Source organism: Arvicanthis niloticus, chromosome 13 (genome assembly GCF_011762505.2).
Source record: "Arvicanthis niloticus isolate mArvNil1 chromosome 13, mArvNil1.pat.X, whole genome shotgun sequence".
Taxonomy (NCBI): Eukaryota; Metazoa; Chordata; class Mammalia; order Rodentia; family Muridae; genus Arvicanthis; species Arvicanthis niloticus.
Window position 1 is genome coordinate 76,837,443 of NC_047670.1, and position 24,450 is coordinate 76,861,892.

A 24,450-nucleotide genomic window follows, 5' to 3' on the forward strand; every position below is an offset into this window, starting at 1 on the left:
AGGCAAACCCTGACTCTGGGAAGGACACACTCTGACTTCCCACAGGTAGGAATGCTATGGCATGCAAGTGCTGGCACTCATATATGTATACACAAAATGAATAAAAATTTAGATAGATAAAATTTCACATGCACTCTAATTCCAAATCTATAAAAAGAAGCAAGCACAATTTTAAAAGATTTTAAAAAGATAAATGATGGGAACTGGAAAGATGGCTCAGTTGATAAGCACACTTGTTTGCAGAGGTTCTGGGTTCAGTTCCCAGCACCCACATGACACCTCACAACCATCCATAACCCTAGTTCCAAGAGTCTGACACCATCTTCAGAATTCCTCAGGCACTAGGCATGCATACACATGCATACACGTGCATATGGTACACATACATACACACGGTGAAAACATTCATTCATATAAAATAAAAAATTCTTAAAAAGATGAAGAAATTAATACCAAAATGAATACAAAATGAATAATCATTATGTCTAAGATAACTGTATTGGAGACTGATTACTTTACTTTCTTCTTTGTACCTTAGTATTCTCAAGTCTATAATGATCAGAAATTTCTTTTACTAAATCAAAAATAAAATGTATGGGCTAGCCATACAAGTGCTTACCATACAAGCCTGATAACTTTTTTTGAGTTTGAAGCCTGAACTCACATAAAGGTAGAAGGAGAAAATTAACTTCATAAAATTGTTCTCAGACTTCTACATGTGTACCATGGCATATGTACCCCCTCAACATATATCATATATACACACAATAATGATAAGTGAAATAAATTTACATGCATATAATGTAACCTGAGAAAAGAGTACTGATCTGTGTGACTGGGGGAAAATGTGTTTGAGTTAAAAACAAAAAAGCCTGTACTTTTTAAACTATTCTTAAGCACTGAAAAGTAAATTAAAGAGTCATATAAAGTTCTATAAAGCATTAGTAGCAACTGAAAAAATAAACTCAACAAGGACCATGAAAACAATCTAAAATGATATACTAGCAGTTTCATACAGAAACAGGTTTGGTGGGATAGCCAAGCGGTTCCAGCACTTCTTCCTTTATTCCTGCCCAGAGTTCATTTTCAGAATCCTTGGCAAGAAATATTATTTATAGTAATAATGAATCAGAAATGATTAGAGACTGAAGCAGGGTGGTGGTGACACACGCCTTTAATCTCAGCACTTAGGAGGCAGAGGTAGGTTCTCTGAGTTCGCTCTCTGAGTTTGAGGCCAGCTTGGTCTACAGAGTGAGTTCCAGGAGAGCCAGGACTACACTTAGAAATTCTGTCTGAAAAGAAAGAAAGAAAGAAAGAAGGGAGGGAGGGAGGGAGGGAGGGAGGGAGGGAGGGAGGGAGGGAGAGGGCTGGAGAGATGGCTCAGCGGTTAAGAGCACTGACTGCTCTTCCAGAGGTCCTGAGTTCAATTCTCAGCAACCACATGGTGGCTCACAACCATCTATAATGCGATCTGATGCCATCTTCTGGCATGTCTGAAGACAGCTACAGTGTACTCATATAAAATAAATAAATAAATCATTAAAAGAAGGAAGGAAGGAAGGAAGGAAGGAAGGAAGGAAGGAAGGAAGGAAGGAAGGAAAAGAAGGAAAGAAGGAAAGAAGGAAAGAAGGAAAGAAGGAAAAAGAAATAATTAGAAACTGTTCCTAATATGCATCTCTAAGGAAATGAAAGGAGCTAAAACTAAGCCCAGCAGGTACTGAGTACAATTTTGTTTAGCTTTAAGCAAGCTGGAAATTTTAAGATAGGCTCCAACTCTACACCTCCACTCTTTTATGACAATACAAAAAAGTCTATATGTAAAAGGTTCTCTGAAAAAACATAATAGTTACTAACTTTCAGACTCTAGAGAATTTAGCTGTTAGTAAACAAAGTGTACAAACACTGACATTCTTCTTCAGGGAAACTTTTTTTAAAAAATTATTTATTTATTTTATGTATATGAGTACAATTATAGCTGTATTCAGACACACCAGAAGAGGGCATCAGATCCCATTACAGATGGCTGTGAGCCACCATGGTTGCTGGGAATTGAACTGAGGACCTCTGGAAGAGCAGTCAGTGCTCTTAACTGCTGAGCCATCTCTCCAGCCCAAACACTGATATTCTTGACCAGTCAACAGTCTTTTTAAAAATTATATTATATACATATGTAAATATATATACACATACACACATGTATGTATGTATGTATGTATGTATATATATGTATGTATATATGTATGTATGTATGTATGTATGTACGTACGTACATTCACATATGCCACAATGCATGTGTGGTAGTTAGAGGACATGTTTTGGGAGTCAGTTCTCTCTCTAACATTTGGGTCCTGAGGATAGAACTCAGATTGCTAGATAAACAAGTGTCTTTACCCATGGGGCCAGCTCCAATCTCAACAGTTTATCCTCCAAAAGGACACTCATAGATGCTCTGGTTTACATGGTATCTAGAAAAACACCTAAGGAAAAAAGATTCCTGTAAACATATAAACTGTGAAAATTAAAATGCAGGTTCTACGAACCTCAGAAACAAAGTAGAATCAAGTTTTACTAGGCAGTAGATTATTCAGGAATTGGAAACTCAGTTTATTAATTCTGCATTAAATTTTCATTGTGTTACTTAGTGTTATCATAGTTCAGCATACATTATCTCACTAGTAGGTAATCAACTGATCCAAAAGGATGATGTAAAACCACAGACTATAATCTTAAACAAATTAGCCTTATTGTTTCATATCAAAATTGGTTTTATATTTGTATATATGTATGTGTATGGAAGTGGTATATGTATGTCTTCATGTGGTGTGTGTGCATGTGTGTGGAAGCCAGACTTCGGTGCCAGTGAGTACCAGGGATCTGTCAGTTCCTTCTATCCATGTCTTCTCCCACATCCCCACCCAAGTTACAGATGTTTGCTTCCTCATGTGGGGATCCACACTTGGGTCCTCATGCTTACACAGCAGGCACGTTACTAAATGAGCCATCTTTCTAAGCTTTGTATTAGTTTCCTGTTTGCTTGCTTGAGATAGGGTCTCACCATTTTGCCCCAACTGGCCTCAAATTTGCAATCTGCCCTGCCTCTGCCTGGGATTACAGGCTTGCACCACTACATCCGTCCTAGACCAGGATTTTGTAAAATTCTTTGCTAAGAGGCTTCTGGGGAAAAAAAAAAAAAAACAGTTATAAAAAACTTGCAAATAAGGAACAAAGATGTTGACGCTAATATGAATTCTAGTCATTTTTTTCTCAGGTACTTCAAACAAAATGAACAACAAAATGTTTTTTAACTTCTGAAAGTTGGTGAAACTTGCCATGTTGTATAACTTCTTATAGCTGCAGTGCATAGTTCAACAATGTAGCACCCAACAGGGGTTTCTTATATGCTTAGTAGACAAAATAAGTCTCCAGAAACATGAATCTGAGGACAAGTTCTTGACTTTTCTCTCTCTCTCTCTCTCTCTCTCTCTCTCTCTCTCTCTCTCTCTCTCTCTCTCTCTCTCAGGATTTCACTGTGTAGGCCAAGCTGGTATGGACTTACTCTGAAGCACACACTCAGCTCAAATTCTTGTTCCTTCTGCCTCAGCCCCAAGAAGTGATAGGATGACAACCATACCCTATTACCACAAGCCTTGAAGAATCAAGGAAATTAAATACAACAGTTTTCCCTTACAGGGAAACATCCCAAGACTCACAGCAGAAGACTCCTAACTATAACAGCACCAACTGCTACAAACACTGCTCTTCCTATATGTTCTGCAGCATGGTCACAGAGGTCGAGACAGCCTTTACAGTTTTAGCTAGTCTGGAACTCACTATGTAGATCAGGCTGTTCTTCAACTCATATCTTCTTGACTCTCCTTCTAAGTGCTGGGGATTAAAGGGTAAATGTGTGCATACCACAGCCAGCCTTTGTATTTGTTTTGCAATAAGGTCTCAAGTATCCTAGGCTAGCCTCAAATTTGCTATGTAGCCAAGGGTAATCTTGAACTTCTCCTCCTGAGTACTTTTATGTGGTGTTAGGGATGGAAACCAGGACATGCTAGGCTAGTATTCTAATTGAGCTAAATTTTCAGCCCATTCTTCAGTAGATAATGTCCTGTGCATCTTTTCAAACCTCTTGCACTTTGAGAAGACTTTTAAGTAAAATAAGGCTTACTTAATTTATATTTACATTTATACTGTAATAGCATAGCAGACAATACAATACTTAAGGCTACTGACTAACAGGTAGCATGCAATATGGGTTTGAGGACTGGGTTCTCAAAGGAATAATTCACATCCCAGTGTCCTAAGCATGATGGGATAGGACAGGCATAGACTTCCTCACACTATTGATAATAGCATGTGATTTAAAGCTTGTGAATCATTTACTTCTGAAGTTTTCTTAATATTTTCAAATGTCATTTTCTAGAGGTAACTGAAACAGTAGAAATCAAAACTATAAAGAAACAGATACTGTACTGTTCCATTTTAAAATTAAGCATAATATTTTAAATTCATAACTTGGCTATAGCATATATTAAATATCAGGAAACTTCAGCCATGAGCCAAATCTCTTAGTCTGCCACCTAACTTTGTATGGCCTGTAAATCAAAAATAATTTTTCAATGGTTAGACAATTAGAAAAAATATAACACATGAAATTTGTATGAAATTCAATATTAGTACCTATAAAAAAGGGTAATAGAGCTGGGGACATATCTAGTGGTAGAAAATTGCCCAGCCTACATAATGCTTTTATTTTATTCCCAAAAGCACCCTCTACAAATTATATTAGAACACATCCATGCTTGTTCATTAACATATCATCCATGTCTACTTTTGTGTTAGATGACTGATCTGAGGAAGTATAACACAGATTTCGTGCTACAAAGTATACCATATTTACTGTCTGGCTTTTGTCCCCTAATTCCAAAACACATGATTATATATCCTAATAAGGGAGAATATCAGAATTTATTTATTATTAATACATAAATACTAAGTCATTTACAGTATATCTAAATATTAATTTTTTGTTTGAATTTACAAATTTTATATATTAGGCGGCTTTTTTTTTTTTTAAGTTAAGGGACTGGAATACGGGTTAGCAGTTAAGAGCATTTATTGTTCTTGCAGAGGTCCTAGGTTCAGTTCCTAACACCCACATGGTGGCTCACAACCAGCTGTATCTCCAGAGCCAGAGGATCTGACACCATCTTCTAAACTCCATGAGCACTAGATCTGCACATAATACACATATATACATGCAGGGAAAAATATTCAAATACATAAAATAAATCTAAAATAACTAGCTAAATAAGGTAAGGTAGCACAATAGTTTTTAAGCATGGAATAATCACTTGGGCACCTTGTAAAAGATACAGATTCCTAGGCCTCCTGGATTGTTCTTCGAACTAAGGCCCAAGAACTTACATAATATTTCTAACATTTAGGAGAAAACCTGAGGCAAGAGAATTGCAAGTGTGAGGACAGCCTGGGTTACAAAGTGAGACGTTGGGGTTGATGAGAGGGCTCTGTGGGCAAAAACATTTGCCATGTATTCTGGTTACTTTTAACTGCTAACTAGACACAAACTAGAATCATCTGAGGAGACAGCCTTAACTGAGGAATTCCTAGGTCAGAATGGCCTTAAGTATATTTAGGGGTGGGGTTATCTTGACTTAATTGAATAGACCACTATAGGCTCTATCACTGGTAGGCAAGTAGTCCTAAATGATGTAAGAAAACTACCTGAGAGCTGGAGAGATGGTTCAGTGGTTAACAGCACTTGCTGATCTTCCAGAGGTCCTGAGTTCAATTCCCAGCAACCACATGTTGGCTCACAACCATCTATAATGTGATTTGATGCCCTCTTCTGGCATGCAGGTGTACATGCAGATAGAGAACTCATAAAACAAATCTTAAAAAAAAGAAAGGGAAAAAAAAGAAAAGAAAACTAGCTGAGTGTAAGCTGGCCTGTAAGCCAACTAGCAAGAAGTGTTCTTCATTGTTCCTGCTGTACTTCTTTGGCTATAAAATAAGTTGCTTGGTTGGAGATAATGCTTTGTGAAATATCAAATAGGCCTGCCTTCAAGTTCCTGTCTTGAGTTCCTGTCTTGACTTACCTCAGTAAGTGAATGTGTTATCCTTACCTGAGTTGCTTATAGACTTACTATCACAGCATCAGAAATGAAACTAAAACACAGTGTAAGTTTGACGGCCTAAGTTCAATCTGTAGAACTCATAGTGGAGAGAACCTATTCCCCAAAGTTGTAATACATGCATGTACATATACAACATCATATGAATATATTTTAAAACTCAAAGTCAAAACTGAAGTGAGCCTGTCTGTATTTCTTACACACACACAGACACACACACACAAAATCAAGTGGGAGGGGTGTGGGGTGTTATTGCTTGGAAACACGGCTTAGTTGTACAGTATTAGCCTACCATTTATAAGGTGCTGGATTCAATCACCAGCAACATACAAATTAAAATAAAGTTGTATATGATTTCTGTGTGGCTAATGAGGCCTAACTAGTATGGATGCTAGCTCATTAAAAAATAAAACAGGGATGGGGATGTAGGTCAACTGGCAAAGTGCTTGCCTAGCATACAAAAAGCTCTCCGTTCAATCCCCATAAAACTGTAAACCAGATGTGGTGGCCCAAGCTGGAAGCACAACCCTGAGAGGATGGAGCCAGGAGGAACAGAAAGTTCATCCTCAGCTACATACATGGACTTGAGGATGGTCTGGGATACCTGAGACTATCTAAAAAATTAATTAATTAAAAATACCTTGGGAAATTTGAGGACCACCATTTGTGAATCATTAGCAAGTTGGAAAGCTCCTAATTCTTCCATTTGAAAAGCAGCTGTATTCTCAAATCTGTAAGTCAGCAGTTCTCCAAGTGGCTCCAGGATCACTTATGGATCTCCAAGACCCTTTTAGAGGGCTCATGGAGTTAAAAAAATCACTAACAAGTAAAAGATCTATTTAAAGAGCAAGACAGACCAACACATTTCAATGTAATAGCATTAAAACTTCACAGAAGTGGTCTCAGGTTACACACTGTAACTTTTAAGACATTTAAGAAACCATTTTCTAGATTTTGGGCACCATATCAAAGAAGGACACAACTACCTAAAAGTAATCTTCCTGTTAAACTATATGTGTGAACATGTCTGTCAGATACTTAAAGTAAAACAATATATTTTAACAGACTGAATGCAGAAGCAGGTCTGAAAAACTAGATGTTTTCTGTTAAACTAGATATTAAAATAATTGGAAGCTTCTTCCTTAGATTTTTTCTTTTATATTTTTTGTGTGTGGTGTGCCACCGTGTGTGTATATGCCACAGCATGCGTGTGGAGGCTGGAGGACAATCTCTGGTAGTCAGTTCTCTCCTTCCACCATGTGGGTCCTGAGCATCTAACACAGGTCATCAGGCTTGTACGATAAGCACCTTTATCAGTTGGACCATCTCTTCCTCTCATCTCACCTTTTTGGAAACAAGGAAACAAGGTTTCTCTGTAGCCCTACCTGACCTGGAATTCGATACATAAACCAGGCTAGCCTGAAACTCCCAGAGATCCATCCTTTACCTCCAAAGTGCTGGAATTAAAAATTATGCTACCATGTCCAGTCTTTTCTTTTCTTTTTTGAGACAAAATCTCTAGCCCAGGTTGTCCTCAAATTTTCTATGTAGTTGAAGATGACCTTGAACTTCTCATCCCCCTGCCTTTACCTCCCAAGAGCAGGAATTACAGGTGCATACCACCAACTTGGTTTATGCAGTGCTATGAAACTAACAACCTAAGGCCTAATGGCATGCAAGCACTTTTCTGAGTTTCATCTTCAGTCCCATTTTTTTTTCTGGTAATACAAATGCAATTACCTTGTTATAGTATAATGGGGCTTGCTATTATTTAAACAATTTTATTTTAGGGCTGGAGAGATGGCTCAGCAGGAGCACTGACTGTTCTTCCAGAGGTCCTGAGTTCAATTTTCAGAAACCACACACTGGCTCACAATGATCTGTAATGAGATCTGATGCCCTCTTCTGGTGTGTCTGAAGACAACAACAATGTACTAACACATATAAAATAACAAATCTTTTTTTAAAAATTATATTTTAATTTCTAATAAGTAAAAAGTATCAATAAATATAAATTCAGATAAGAAAAAGTTTTTTTTTAAAAATCCTCAATAACTTTTTTTTTGGAGGGGGGACCTGAGACAAGGTCTCACTTTGAAGTCCATGATGGCCTAGAACTTACTATATATCCCATGCTAGCCTTTAGTTCTTGTTTAGTTTCTTGCCTCAGTCTTCCAAGTACCAACATTACAGGCATGCATCACCACTAGTAATTCCTAAGAGTATAAACGGGTAGTACTGAGACAAAAAAAGTTGCAGATATATTGCTATAAGAAATACAGAAGCCGGGCAGTGCTGGCGCACGCCTTTAATCCCAGCACTTGGGAGGCAGAGGCAGGCGGATTTCTGAGTTCAAGGCCAGCCTGGTCTACAGAGTGAGTTCCAGGACAGCCAGGGCTACACAGAGAAACCCTGTCTCGAAAAACCAAAAAAAAAAAAAAAAAAAAAAGAAAGAAAAAAAAAAAGAAATACAGAAATACTCTCACAGACTAAGCCACAAACCAAAGAGCATTCATGGGCTGGACTGAGGCCCCTGGCACATATGTAACAGATGTGTAACTCAGTCTCCATGTGGGTCCCCCAGTAACTGGAGTGGAGGTGGGGGACTGGCCCTATGCTGCCTGTCTGTGGAATCTGTTCCCCAACTGGGTTGCCTCATCTGGCCTTAGTGGGAGAGGATGCCTTAACCCTGCAGAGACTAGATATGGCAGGGTAGGAGGCTACCCAGGGAGATCCCCACCTTCTCAGAGGAGAAGGGGATGGATATGGGGGGGGGGAAGGCTCTCTAAGGGGGGGACTGGAGGCAGTAATTGGGATATAAAAATGAATGAATGAACGAACAAACAAACAAACAAACAAATGGAAAAAAATTACAGAAGTCCCCAAAGACAGTTCAGCAGGGAACTTGTCACCAAGCCAGAGAATCTGAGTTCAATTCCAAGAACCTGCATGGTGAAAGAAGAAAAACAATTCCCCCACCCGAGTTGTCCTTTGACCTCCGTACTTATGGCATATACACACTAAATACATTAAAATGTAATTTAAAAAACAGAAGAGTAGTGCAGTAACTAAGCAGAATAATCAACAGAATGCTTAAGTTAATTTCTGTATTTGTATCTCAAACATGAAGGGACAGGTTTCAAAGACAGCTAAGTAAATCTAATAGTTTTTAGCAAATGGCAGAAAACAGATGCCAGTAGAAATTAGGCTAAATCATAAGTTATATACTATATGGGCAAGACTTACAACCCATCTGGAAGCAGGTATATAAAGGCCAACTACCTGACTCAAAAGTTTGCATTTTTTCTTAATTTTCAAACTTAATCTTTAAAACCATTGATTTTATGTATATACACTTTCTGTTTGTGTTTATGTGTCTGTACACCATGTGTCTAGAGTACCAGCAAAGACCAGAAGGGGTCACTGAAGTCCCTGTACCTGGATGGTTGTCAGCCACCATGTAGGAGCTGGGAATTGAACCCTGATCCTTTAGAAGAACAGCCAGTGCTTTTAACCACCAAGTCATTTCTCCAGCCCTAACTAGAAATTTTAGATGAAAAGCTACAACTTGTCAAAATGATAGGAGGTCTTGGTTTACATACCTGGTCTACATAGCAAGTTCTGGACCAGTGAGGACTACATAGTAAGACTCTGTCTCAAAAATAATAATAATTATTAATAAAATAAAAATGACAACAAGATGCAAAAGTAAAAAATAAGCTGGAGGTGGTAGTATACATCTTTAATTCCAGCACTTGAAAGGCAGAAAAAGGCAGATCTCTGTGAGTTCAAGGCCAGCCTTATAAAGAGCAAATCCAGGGTTACAAGTTAAGACTCTGTCTAACAAGGAGGGAGGGTGTAAAGAACATTAACATACTTTATATTTCAATGTGTATTTTGGTGTTTTTAAAAATGTGGTGTGGGGCTAGAGAGATGGCTCAGTGGTTAAGAGCACTGTCTGCTCTTCCAGAGGTCCTGAATTCAATTCCCAGCAACCACATGGAGGCTCTGTAATGGGATCTGATATCCTGGTGTGTCTGAAGACAGCTACAGTGTACTCATATAAATAAAATAGATAAATCTTAAAAATGTGGTGTGATTTTTAAAGGAAATGTGTATAGGTATTTTGCTTGCATGTACTCTTGTGCATGATGTACGTGCATGGTACCCACAGAAGCCAGAAGAGAGCACCAGATCCCCTGGAACTGGAGTTATAAGATGGTTGTGAGCCATCATGTCAGTACTGGAAATTGAACCCAGGTCTGCCAGAAGAACAACCAATGCTCTTAACCACCAAGCCATTTTTCCAGTCCCTAGTTTTATTTTTAATTTTTTTTTCAGTGCTAAAGAGCAAACCCAGGGGGTTAATCATAGTCAGCAAACACTCACTGTTGAACTATACTTCTAGTTCTCTCAATGTGCTTTTGAGGTAGAATTCCTGGAAACCAGTAAGATATTAATAAAGAAAATGCAGATCCAGATGTGATGGCACAAGCCTATAATCCTAAATGGAAGTGGAGCAAAGAGAATCATGAGTTTAATGCAAGACTGGGATACATAGTGAAACCCTTCCTCAAACCAAACCCAAATAGGCTGAGGAGACGGTTCACTTAATAAAGGGCATGCTGTGGAAGCATGTGGACTTGAGTGCAGATCCTTAGCACCCACACAAAAGCAGGATGAGGCAATACTTGTCTGTAACCAGAGTTCTGGGAGCATGGGGAAGGGTGTAAAATCAACAGATCCCTGGAACTCATTGGCCAGCCAGCCAAGACAACTGTTGAATTTCAGTTTCAGTGAGACACATTCCTCTTCAAAAAATAAAGTGAATGGTAATAAAGGACACTAACCTTTGGCCTCCATATGCAAACACCAGAATACAAACATATACTACATATACAGACAACACACACACACACTCCAAAACATACAAAAGCTTTGTTCTATACAGGTATGGCAGGATTCCTATTTCAATAAATAATAAATAAAATCTATTTTGTTTTTCTAATTATTTTCAGATAAAGTATGACCCCTAAAACAACAGTGATCAACTGAGATTTTTTTCCTTTTTTTGGTATTTGTTTATTAGTGTATCAAGTTGTGATAGAGTTTCCAGTATCCCATGCTGGCCTCAAATTCATTACATAAGCTCAGATTGGCTTCGAACTTCTAATCTTCCTACCTCTACCACCCAAGTACTGGGATAACATGCATTACTACCACTTGATGTTTGAGACCAAACCCAGGGCTGAATGTATGATAAGCCATCACTCCACCAAGTGAGCTACATCCCTAATGCCTCCCCCACTCCCTGTTTAAATACAGTTTTATTATATTTTCCAGACTAGTCTTGAACGTGCATTCCTCCTGAAGCATCAGCTTCCCAAATAGCTGGGATTATAGGCATAGACCACTGTGTCGGGTTCAAAACACTGATCTTTAAGGACCAATTTAAACTTCTCATGGATTTATAAAAAAAAAATCAAACATGGATGTTTTTGTTTTGTATGTGGGTGTGTTTATTTTATAGGAATTTTTCAGATTTATTTTTATGTATTTTTTAAATTTTTGATTTATTTTATGTGTATGAGTGTTCTGCATGCATGTATGTATGTATGTATGTATGTATGTATGTATGTATACTGTATGCATTCCTGGTGTCCAGAAAGACCCATTGGATCCCCTGGAACTGTAGTTTACATTTGGTTGTGAGCTACAATATGGGTGCTAGAAGTCGAATCCAGGTCCTCTGCAAGAACAAGTGCTCTTAACTGTTGAGCCATCTCTCTAACACCATGTGGGTGTTTTTCTTACATATGTCTGTATACTGCATGTGTGCCTAGTGTCAACAGAGGCTAAAAGAGGGCATCGGATCCCCTGGAACTAGAGTTACAGACTATTTTGAGCTGCCATACAGTGCCAGGAATCAAACCTGGGTCTTCTAGAAGTATAGTCAATGTTCTTGATTATGCTACCTGTTTGTTGTTGTTGTTGTTTTGTGGTGTGTGGGGGGGTATTTTTGTTTTATTTGATTTTTAGACAAGATCTCATTCTGAAGTAAAGGCTGGTTTTGTACTCAGTACACATCTAGACCAGGCTACCTCAAAAATCCACAGGCATCTTCCTGTTTTCTGAGTACTGATATTACAGGCCTAAGCCATTATGGTAGACTGAACTTTAAGACCTCAGTAAAAGTTTTGTTCTGTGTAGAAAAACACCCATAATACGGCACAATCATAATTATGGGGAAGAGCAGAAGTTCTAGAGAAAATGATCTATTAGTATTCTCTAAGTCTACTCATTTGTAGCACAGGATCCATCTAAGGATATTTCAATACTCACTGACTGATGTTTCAGTTTCACACAAACAAAATACACAAACTACTACTTGACCAAAACTTTTAAAAGTATGTTCATTAAAAATGGTTTGATCAGATCTATGTTAGTATCAGAAATATATTAAAGTAAAACCACTGTAATGGTTTAATAAATAATACTAGCAGGAAATTTGGTTTCAACATAAACCATTTTTAGCAATCCTATGTTCTATTCAACAAAGTTTGATTTTATAGTCAAGCATATTCTTATTCCAAAAAGAATGGTTCTTAGGCTAAGGAGATGCTTCCATGGATGAGAATCGTTACCCACATAAACACGAGGAACCGAGTTTGATCTCCAGCACCCAGGTAAAAAGCTGGGTATGGCCAAGAGCCTACAACCCCTGTTCAAAGGGAGTGGTGAGGAAACATGCCTAGGCCGGGAGAAGGAAGAGACAGAGACAACTGGGGCTTGCTGGTAAGATCCTAGTACAGAGAGACTCTAACTGAAGGGAATAAGGCATACAGCCATAGAGGGGGACATCTGATGTTTACACAGCCATATATCATGCACACACAATTTCTTTAAAAGGTGGCTTATGGTGGTGGTGGTAGTTTTTTGGTGCTAGAGACTGATCTTAGGGCCTTCAATATGCCAAGCAATGGGTTCTACTACTGAGTTACATTCCCAGCCTTTCCCTGTTTTGTTTAATCTGAAAAACTGCATTGTTTCTACTATATCATAAATTACAAATAAAATCTGACCAGCCTAGTATATAAAGCTTACTTGTCTACCTCAGAAAGAAGCACTGCACCTATAGGATGATCATAGTGAGAAATTCAACTCAAAGGCAAGTTAGGTTTTTCAAGGAGACTATGGAAGAGAGTGTTGCCACAGAGGTCCAAACCACAAGCCCAACAACCAACTTTTAAGTTAAATCTTGGCTCATGTAAGACTTCCATAGACTAGCACTTCTTAGGAAGAAACACAATACTAAAGAGAAAAAAAACTTCTGCAAAGTCTGTTTTCAAATATATGGGAACATTTAGGATTTAAGTGGCCAAAAGATGAGAAAAAGCTACAGATTTGTAAATTTGTAATGAGTTTTGTCCTAAACACATTTCAAAGGCACTTTGGGTTTAGTTAGGGAGTTTTCCTAAACTTTAGTCTACAAAGTTAGAAGAATAAAATGTTTATCTTTTCATATAGCAATTTTGTTTTGTTTGGACACAGGGTCTCATTTAGCCCGGGATGGACTCTCCAAGGATGACCATGATCTCCTCCCACACCTCCTTCATTCAGTGGTTACAGGCATGTGTGCAACCAACCCAGTTTATGTAGTGCTGATAGAACTCAGGGCTTCATGCATGTCCACCAACCGAAGTATAAAACCCAACCCCATGCAACTTTCTTGAGTTTGTAACACTCATCAAATCCCTCTCTATGGAAGCTAGATAGCAAATGTTTACTGTCAAAACTAAATTGAATTTTGCTTCTAATATACAAGCAGTCAATATATATACACAGAAGAAAAACAAATTTGTAAATAAAAAGACAAGTAAGAAAAGGAAACAAAATACTGTGATTTAACAGGAAAATAAAAGCACCAAATAAGTGTCTACCAGGGAAATACTGAAGAGAAAATGTCATGATGAAGTATTTTTAAGACATGTAATGATCCAATGAAAAATCTTTACTGTTGGATTTTGTTTTGTCTTTAGTTCAGACATGATTATTCATTATTATTTATGTTCCTCCCCTTTTAAACTACTTCCAATGGGTCAGCAAAAACGTGTCAATTTATTTTCTTTACAGTTTATTTTTCTTCCTGATTCTTTAACTGTTCTTTGATCTGAGCTTCTATTTATGTATATTTGGCTTAGAAACGGCCAAATGATCAATAGATGATCAGTACTACCATGCTTTCCAAAAGAATCCAGAAATAACTGTATCAGAACGATGAACAAGAATACTTTTTAAAGACAAGGTCTCATGTACCTGGAGCTTTATTTCTTTCTGTCATGTACCACCATACTCAGTTTTTGAGGTGAAGGAAATTTAACTCAGGGATTCCTGCATATTAGGTAAACACTCTATAAACTGAGCTACATCCTCAGTACTACTTATAACTTTAAATAATGAAAGTGAAAATTAAAACCCCAAAAGAGGAAGGTACTTTAAAGATGTACTCACCAACTAAAATTGCTCAAACATAAATTCAACTGTCAAGTCTAAAATTAACATGCAGAGAAGTTGTTGGCTGCTAATATAAAGACTTTATTCCCTAGGTATCCTCTGAGGCCCTATCTGGTATGTATCACCATTTCTCCTCTAGAATATAGACTTCTACACCTTGAAACTTTAACTATAAATGACAATTATATGTTTGTACACATAGTGATGTTAATTTATATTCCAAACAAAATATGACAAGAGGTCAAAACTGGAAATGTTAAAAATTATAGGGAAGCTGCAAGATAACTAATTGGTCCATAGGCAAGAGTTCTAATCTCTGATTTCTAACTTAAAATGTCTGGGGAAAAATTTTTTGCCTCAAGAGTTACATTTAATGACAGGGCAGGTGGGGGATGATTTTTAAAGCTACTATAATTAACACTTTCAGTCATTACACAATCAAAAAGCAATTAAGAAAATGGAGGTAGAATAAAGAAACTATAGACTGATGGAATAGATTCCCATGAAGAGTCTAAAATAAATAGATTGTTTATGATCTATTGACAAGTCATACAAGTGATCCATAAACATGAGTATAAGATGGTGATCTTATACTGTAAGTGTGTATATGTATACGTATATGGTATATGTAAGTATATGGTAGCACATACACAGCCTTAATCCCAACACCTGGTACATAGAGGCAGGTGGATCTCTATGAGTTCCAGGCCAGCTAGGACTACACAGAAAAAAAAAAAAAAGCAAGAAAATGAAAAAAGGAAGACATTAATATAAGATACTTACAACCAGAAGTGATGGTACATCTGCCTGTAAGATTGTGAATTGGCAGCCAGGCAGTGGTGGCATACAAATATAGTCCCAGCACTAGAGGTGGAGGCATGCAGATCTGAGTCCAAGGCCAGCCTGGTCTACAGAGTGAGTTCCAGAACAGCCAAGGCTACACAGAGAAATTTTGTCTTAAAAAAAAAGATTTTGAGTTGGGAGGCCAGAGGCCAGACTGGGCAGCAGAGCCAAACCCTGTCCCAAAAGTCAAAAACAAACAAGTAATAAACAAACAAAAGTAAACAGTAATTACAATATCTAACTTTATAGTTTCATTGTCCTCTTCCATCCAATGGCCACTAGCCTAGGACTTCAAGGATGTCTGAGATAGAACGTATTTGAATTTCAACAAGATACTTCCTAATATGTTAAAGGTTATAGGCTGGGGAAATAACTGACTTACTACCATGTAAGAGGCTCTAGATTCAATCCCCATCAGAAAGGGATTGAGAGAGTGAGAAAGAGGGAAAAAACGTAAAGAAGGGAAGAGAAGGAAGTGGAAAAGGAGAAGGAGGTTAGGTTAGACCTAACACAGCCCTATCCTTATACATTTACCAGTGACCTAAAATGAAAATAGTCTTCATGTTTACCAAAATTATAAATAATTTAAATATATAAGTAATGATCAAGAAGCTAAAATATGCCCAGCACTGGTGGCACACACCTTTAATCCCAGCACTTGGGAGGCAGAGGCAGGTGGATTTCTGAGTTCGAGGCCAGCCTGGTCTACAGAGTGAGTTCCAGGACAGCCAGGGCTATACAGAGAAACCCTGTCTCGGGAAAAAAAAAAAAAAAAAAAAAAAAAAAACACTAAAATATATTATCTAGCTATATAAAAAAAAGTGATAACCTACAAAATAATACCTACAAAAAATGGAAAGTTTTCATTTACAAGTTTTTTTTGTAGCAGATGTGCAGCTTAATCTTCATGTGGGTTACTAAACAATTGGAGCAGAGGCTGTCTCTGAATCAGTTGCCTGCCACTGGATCCCCTTCCCCTAACTGGACTACCTAGTTGGGCTTCAGAGGGAGAGGATGTGCTTAGACCTACTATGACTGGATGTCTCAGGGTGGGGTTGCACCCAAGGAGGGCTTCCCCTTCTCTAAGGAGAGGCTCTAGATTCAAAGGGATTTGTGAGAAAGCGGGAGGGATTTGTGAGAGTTGGAGGCAGCAATCGGGATGTAAAGTGAATAATTTTTTAAAATAATCAACTACAAGAGGTCTAAGGAGATTGTCTGTGTGTGTGTGTGTGTGTGTGTGTGTGTGTGTGTGTGTGTGTGTGTGTGCACGCGCACGCAAGCTCAGTGGTAAAATGCTTGCATTTGCCTAATACATGATGCCCTAGGTTCAACTCACAGTACTGGGAAAGAAAGGAAATCAACTACACCTCAGACTAAGAATGGAGATGTAGTTCAGTTGATGAAGTGCTTAGCTACAAGCTACATGAGTAAAGCTGCATCACTATATAAATTGGGCATGGAGAAATTTGAGCTCATCTTTGGGTCTGGTGTAATGGTTCACATTCAGCATTCAGAAAGCAGTCATATCTCTGAGTGTTTGAGACCAGTTTGGTCTGCATACTAAATTCCAGGACAGCCAGAGTTATGTTGAGAGATCCTTCCCCAACAACCAAAAAACCAGTAATCTTGAGGTCATCTTCAACTAAATAGTGTTTTTAAGGCTACCTATCCTAGTCTTCACAAGACTGTTGGGAGCAGACTTTTAGCAGAAAGCGGCTATCAGCTTTGCAGCCATCTTGAGCCATATACCCTGACATGAGACTTGGATTACAATAGCCTACAACAGCTGAGCACACTCTAATAACATCTTGCTTTAGATACCCAGGACTTTCCTTGGGTGTGTGAGATTAAAGGTGTGTGAGATTAAAGGTGTGTGACTTAAGAGTGTGACTTAGAGATCAGATTTAGAGACAAGACCTAAGGGCATGATTAAAGGTGTGACTTAGAGGCATGGCTTAGAAGTGAGACATATAAAAGGCGAGAGGCAGACAGGAGAGTAGAGAACAATTTGGAGTAACAGAGATTCAGACACTAGGAGTAGGAGTAGACATTAGACACTCAGAAGAGAACAAATTGAGTACAACTAGGAACTAGGAGGAGTACAACTAGGAACTAAGAACTGGGAACTCAAGACTTGGGACTTGGACTAGGAAGAGAGACTGAAGAATAAACGGGATTGAATCACACTCTGTCTGGTCTCCATTCTTCAAGTCTGTCCTCACTCTCTCTCTTGCTGAACCCTGACCGGCGGACCGGAGCGGCAGCTTGGGCTGGGATGCAGTGGCCACCAAGCTCGGAGTGGAGAGGCCCGCAACATTTTTGGCCACCCCAAGTGGGGCAGCTTGGGCCTCAACATTTTTGGCCCCCAAATGTGGGACTAGTGCGGTTCTCAACACAAGATCTTTTCTCAAGAAGATCAACAAATGAACAAATGAAAGGCCAAAAGGACCAAAGAATGGATCAGCTGATGATTAGGCCTGATGATCTGAGTTCAATCCCCAGAACCCATGTAAAGGTAGAAAGAGAGCACATTCCTCAAAGTTGTCTTCTGGTCTCCATACACGTGCCATGGTATGAATATGCACATGCCCCTCCCATCCCTACCCCCAATAAAATATATTAAGGCCAAAACATTAAAAAGAAAGAAAGGTACAGAGCTGAGGAGATGGCTCAGCTGATGAACTCTAGCCAAACATTAAGACCTGAGTTTAGATCATCAGCACCTATTTAAAAGGCCTGGTTGTGGAGGCATGCCTCTATAATGCCAGCACCGAAAAAGAGTCAGATCCTGGAGCTCACTGGCCACTTAGCCTATCAATTAATTGGTGATCTCCAGGTTCAGTGAGAAACTCAGTCTATGGAATAAAGAAGAAAGTCTAATAGATCAGACACCCAGTGCCCTCCTCTGGCCTTTGTGCACACATCCTTACCACATACAAACATGCATCACACATATACATAAAAAAATTAAAAATAAAAAGATCATCTGTTAAGGACTTCTGATATGATGTTTTCACTTATGAGTACAATTAACATCAAACAAATCTATTAAAGACAAAGCAACATTTAAAAATAAGGACATATCACAGAAGGTTGCTTTAAGGCTGCAGAGATGGCTCAGTAGTTAAGAAAACTGTCTGCTGTTCCAAAGGACCCAGGTCAAATCCCAGCAGCCACATGGTAATTCACAACTATCTGTAATCCCAGTTCCAGGGGATATAAACCCTCACACAGACATACATGGAGGTGGAACACCAACGTAAATAAAATTAAATTAAAAAAAATTAAAAAGTTGTTGTTTTGACATTTTATATGTATGTATTATTGTGTATCCATATGTATGATGTGCGTATATGCTGTGGCACAAGTCATCAGAGGACAACTGTGTGGAGTCAGTTTTCTCCATCTGCCTTACCTTTTTCTTTCTTTTCTTTTCTTTTTTTTTTTTTTTGTTTGTTTTTTTGTTTGTTTGTTTGTTTTTTGTTTTGTTTTGTTTTTTTGTTTTTTGAGACAGGGTTTCTCTGTGTAGACCAAGCTGGCCTTGAACTCAGGAATCAGCCCATCTGCCTTATCTTAAGATGAGGTCTGAGAACTGAACTCAGGCCATCAGGCTTTCATGGTTAAGCAGCAAGCACTTTACTCTCTGAGCCATCTGACCAGCCAATCTTTGACATGTTTTTAAAGAGGAAGACTTTTTTCATGAACTCTAAAACATTTTCAAAACAACAAACTTCAAAAAAAAGGTTAACATTAAAAAAATTAAACATTTTTCTTTTTAACAAATGCCTCATTTGTTTTTCTCAAAGAAACAAAATATGCACTTTCACGTATTATCAAAAACAGGGGCAATTATATTCCAGTCTGTCCCAAGAAAAGAGTTGTCTTGATCAAACACTTGAAAGACAGTGCTATTTGCCCCACCTAAAAGTTTCTTATAAAGAAAAAACACCTCCTTATCAGGTCTGGATAGGAGATGGTGGCAACACTGACTCTGCCCACTACAGCCCAGGAAAATTTGGTCTTAACATGAACAAAACAATCTTCTGAGAGCTTCAGAGCAGCTGTACTCAGATGGACCAGCCAGGTAGATCAGTATAAGAGTTGATTGAATAAAATAACTTCTGTTTTGGTTAGAAGTTAGGAAAGGAAAAAAGGACAAGATACAATAACATTAACATTACAGCCCTTGTAAGTAACCCTCAATGTTGCTAACTAGTGTGACATTAAATTTAAGCCAAAATTTCTAATAATTTACTATCAACTTTCCAATTAACTGTTCTAAATTCTAAATCAGAAGATCAAAATAAGGGACTTTGTTCTCTCACTGGATTTTTTTATGGGGGAGGGGAAGACTACTGCCTAGAAAACTAAAAATTCTTCTGAATGTTCACTAGCAAATGCTTCCAGTTGAAACCCAATTCAGTAGCTAATAGTAAAGGTTCTGTAATTGATCTGTCTCAATGTTTACATAGGGACAATTTCTAGCCAGGGGAAAATACCTCAACTGGTTGCTGAAAAACAAAGGTTAATACAAAACCACATGATCTGCATTTTCTTCATTAGTAGTACTTCAATCCTCAAAAATAAAAGAGGCAGGGTTATAACTCAGTGATAGAGTACTTGCCTTGCATGCACAAGTCCACCTGAAAGCTCTAACTCGAGTACCACTACAAATCTCCACAACACACACACTCACACACTCATGCATGTATGAATGCCAAAAGATGTGTGTGTGGGGGGGAGAAGGAATATAATCATAATCGATGCAAAGAAAGTTAATTAGCTGTTTAACTCTTACTCATTATTAAGTGATATACAATTACTAAACAAAGGACAATGTGCTGTCCCTTTTCTGTACAAAATTAAGAACAAACTGGTAAGACTACTTCGTATGGCTGCCAAACTTTTCTTTAGCTTCTTTTCTTACAGTCATGTTAAGTTTCGCAATAGCTTCCACTTACTTACATTCCCCCATACTTAAAAACAAATTGTGTTTGAGTTCCTCTACCCTTGTCCTAAAATATTATAATAGCTCTTTAGTTTCTAAGTCTGGATGCAAAGAAAACATGAGAAAATGTTCAATTTCCTGAACTATAAGTCTATTTTATTCACACCACTTAAAATATAAAAGGGGGACTGGGCATATAGCTCAGTTGGTACAGTACATGCACAAAGCCCTAGGTTCAATCTCCAGCACCACATAAACTGATAAACTGGGCATGGAAGTAAATGCTTGTACCAACACTTGGGAGGTGGAAATAGAAGGATAAGAAATTTAAAATGATGAATTCAAAGCTAGTATGGGCCACAGGACACACTGCATAAACCACACATACACAGTATAACACAGTATGACACACTGACTGAATAAACAGACATACACACACACACTCACTCACACAAGGGCTAAAGACTGTAGCTCATATGGTAGAGTGCTTACCTACCATGTATAAGACCCTGGATATTCAGTCCCTAGTACCACAGAAACTGGATGTGGTGGTACACACCTATAATCCCAGCACTTGGAGGCTGCTTGAGAGGTGGATGGAGGATCAAGGTCATCCTCAGTTATCTCGGTCTGAGGTGTACTTGGGCTATAGAAGACCCTGCCCCAATTAATAAATAAGAAATATACAAGATAATTAAGACTAAGTTCAATCATCCATTAAATAACTCTTAATGAATGAAAGGGAAAAGCCACATTTAAGTAAACATTTTATTTGTTAGTGTTTAGAGTATCTGTACTGTTTCTTCAGAAATTATACTGCTGAAAAATTTTAAACAGGAAACAAATGAGTTTGCTGAAAAAAAGCCTGCACATCTCCACAAACCTATACTTCATATGAACCCTGAGAAATATTAAAACACCCCCTGCTAAGCAGAAAACAAAGTTAGGAAAGTAGTAACACGGGAATCTGGGTATGAGGTGCCTTGGGTAGTAAACACCCCAGTGAGAGCACATAACAAGCATTTCAGAGCAACATAGAAGTCCCAACGGGTCTCCAACTTGGACCGCCGAAGTCCCAGGCCCACATCCCTGTGTTTTGAAAGAAATGAAACTTGGAAAGTGGAATACTGGAAAAATGACAATCAGAGCAGCGCTCTATTTTTCTTCTTCTCAACCCCTAGGCCAGCATTTTGGCTGGCTGGTCACCAGTCTGGGTGCCATATCCACCAAAAAACACTGAGCAATATCCTTGCCGTCTTCCGACTGAAGAGAGACCCAGACTAAAGACCTGTATGTATGTCAGTCGCTGTCTCTTCTCCAAATAAACCCTCTGGATTTCCAGACTATTACCGAAGCGGTGCCTTCTAGCAACCCAACCCACTCACATGTCTTCCTAAACTCATCCACTTAATCTGTCCAAATCCATACTTTCTGACACCATGTCTCTGCCGATTCTTATGAATTCAATCGAAACGCCAGGACCCTCGTTTCCTATGCTCCACTTCGACCAAACAGCGCGTGCTTTCACCTGAGCCAGGCTCTCGTCACCCAAACCTACCTCCTGCCTATTTACCTCCAGTGCCAAGCCCTAAACCCACTTTTTGGGAAATCTTTTGAGTCTTCAACCTAGTTTAGCAGTTCTCCTCTCTCTTCCATTCCAAGACTCCTCCATTAGACTTCCACTAGACTTCGCTTCCCTCAGGATTCAACCCCCCTTTCCTCGCCACGCCCTGTGCCCCCCGGGGCTACTTACCCCAAGTTCTCCCCACACTTCAGTCCTCTGGCCCCGCCTTCCTCCAAAAGGAAGGAGGCGGGAGAAGATAAGAGGGCGGCACTCCGCAAGGTAAAGGCGATCTCCCATTAGCTCTCATGGCCGCCAATTGTGGCTTCCTTCTCTCCTATTGGTTATCTTTAGCCTATGCCCCACCCTCTTCCTCAGACAGGCCTGGCCACCGCCTCAGCGCCCCCGTCCAACAGACTGGGAGGGGAGACCCCGGCCCGGGACGCTGGGACTGGCCAGAGTAGAAGGGGAGACTCCTGTCAGGCCACGGACTAGCTAATGTTAACAGGACTCACCCGCTGGTAGCTCCGGCGCCTCCCGCCCGCCCGCGCTCGGTCCCACAATCTGTCTCCTGCTCCTCCTTTCCCCCCTCAGCGGAGCAGATACTTTCCTCCCGTCCGGCCAGGCGTGTTCACTTCTCGCGAGAAGTGGGGGCGAGGGCGCGACTCGTGGGGCTGAGTTGGACCTGGGCCTAGGGGCGGGGCTTGCTGTGAGCGTGGCGTGAGTGGAAGGTTGAGCTGTACACAGGACTCACACGTGTTCGGCTGCAGAGTGTGGGGATGTGGGCAGCGGGGAGAGAGCGGCCGCGTAGTTGTGGAGGTCCGAAGGCGAAGCAAATGTCGGGACTGAGAGTGTCTCGGGCAGCCTTCGGTTGAAGCGGAATGAAGGGAGCGGAGCCAAGGGAGGGACTTCAGTCACCGGGCTGGTGACGAGTTATATGAAGCATGTTAAGAGTTAATTCCGAACAGGAGACTGCTTGTACTTTCTTCTTTACACTTAACAGTACCTCACGGGCCGAAGCCTCTGTCCGGTGTGTGGTGAGTGAGCTAGGATGCTCCAGTGTGAGGAAGTAAGTTCAACTCCGGCTGCACCGCGGCGGCGCCCGCCTCTGATCCGCACTTGGAGGCAGGCGGATCTTAGTGAGTTCAAGGCCAGCCTGGTCTACACAGAGACTCCCTGTCACCCCACTCCCATCCCTCCCCCCCAAAAAAAACAAACAAACAAACAAACAAAAAACATGGGTGCTCACTAGTCTAGCCTACTTGGTAAGTTCTAGGCCAGTGAGTAATCCTGTGTTCAATGAAAAATAAAAATAAGGGGGACAGCTCTGAAGAAGTTGTCATCTGGTCTCTTGGATAACCCTCCACACCTATGAACAACAGGCACACAAAGAAAGCGCCATAGGACTGTTAGGGTAGCTCAGTGGGAAGCCTTAGGTTGGAGTTACTACCCAGCAAGTATTTTACTGAAACACCAACAGCACAGACTATGTCAAAACGAGAACAACACTGTCCCGGTCATATGGAGAAGAGCAGACCTGGTCTTTTGACAGAATTTTTATTTTATGGTTGAGAGGGAGATAGGTCATAAGTCAGTAATTATAGTTACTTCAGAAAGTGATGAGCTCTTCAGGGTAATGAGACCGAAAGCAATTCCAAGAGCAGAAAAAAACTATTGCTAATATTGAGAGAAGGCCTCTTGAGAAAGAAAGTATTTATCTATCTATCTATCTATCTATCTATCTATCTATCTATTTATTGGGGATTACTATGTATAGCCAAGCTGTCCTGGAACTCATTTTGAATTAAGTATGAGCCACTTGTTTTGCCTGAATGTATGTATATATACTATCTACATACCACATGCCTATCTGTGGAGGCAAGAAGAAGGCACCAGGTCCCCTGAAACTGGAGTTATACATGGTTAAGACCTGGAGTGTGGGTGCTGGGACTAGAAGCAAGGTCTTCTGGGAGAACAGTCAGTCCTCTTAACTGCTGAGCCATCTCTCTAGCCTGAGGAGTTGAATTATTAAGAGACAACTTTGGCATTTTCAAGAGAACATCAAATATAAGCTACATTTGAAAAAAAATATCATGAAGATGAGACAGGCGGATCTCTGTGAGTTTGAGACCAGCCTGGGATGCACGCAGCTCATGTAGTTTGGACAGTACTTTCTTGTGTTTTACTATGAATAAAAGCTTAAAATTCGCCGGGCGGTGGTGGCGCACGCCTTTAATCCCAGCACTTGGGAGGTGGGAGGCAGAGGCAGGCGGATTTCTGAGTTCAAGGCCAGCCTGGTCTACAGAGTGAGTTCCAGGACAGCCAGGGCTACGCAGAGAAACCCTGTCTCAAAAACCAAAAAAAAAAAAAAAAAAAAAAAAAAAAAAGCTTAAAAATTGAACACATTTAAGCAGAGTTGACAA

The 24,450-nt window shown here is 39.6% G+C and overlaps 1 protein-coding gene across 3 annotated transcripts in view; it reads right to left on the reverse strand.

The window, feature by feature from the left end:
- The window catches only part of Atf7 (activating transcription factor 7), a 96,567-nt gene extending 73,885 nt beyond the window's left edge, over positions 1-22,682 (reverse strand). The window contains exon 1 of one of the 3 annotated variants that reach the window (XM_034516218.2): positions 22,543-22,682. The gene's annotated coding sequence lies outside the window, so the exon portion shown is untranslated. Of the gene's footprint in view, positions 1-22,024; positions 22,046-22,219; positions 22,513-22,542 lie in introns of those variants that run through there. The other 2 variants (XM_034516219.2, XM_076912163.1) reach the window with 2 other exon arrangements.
- Between the last annotated feature and the right edge of the window lie 1,768 nt (positions 22,683-24,450).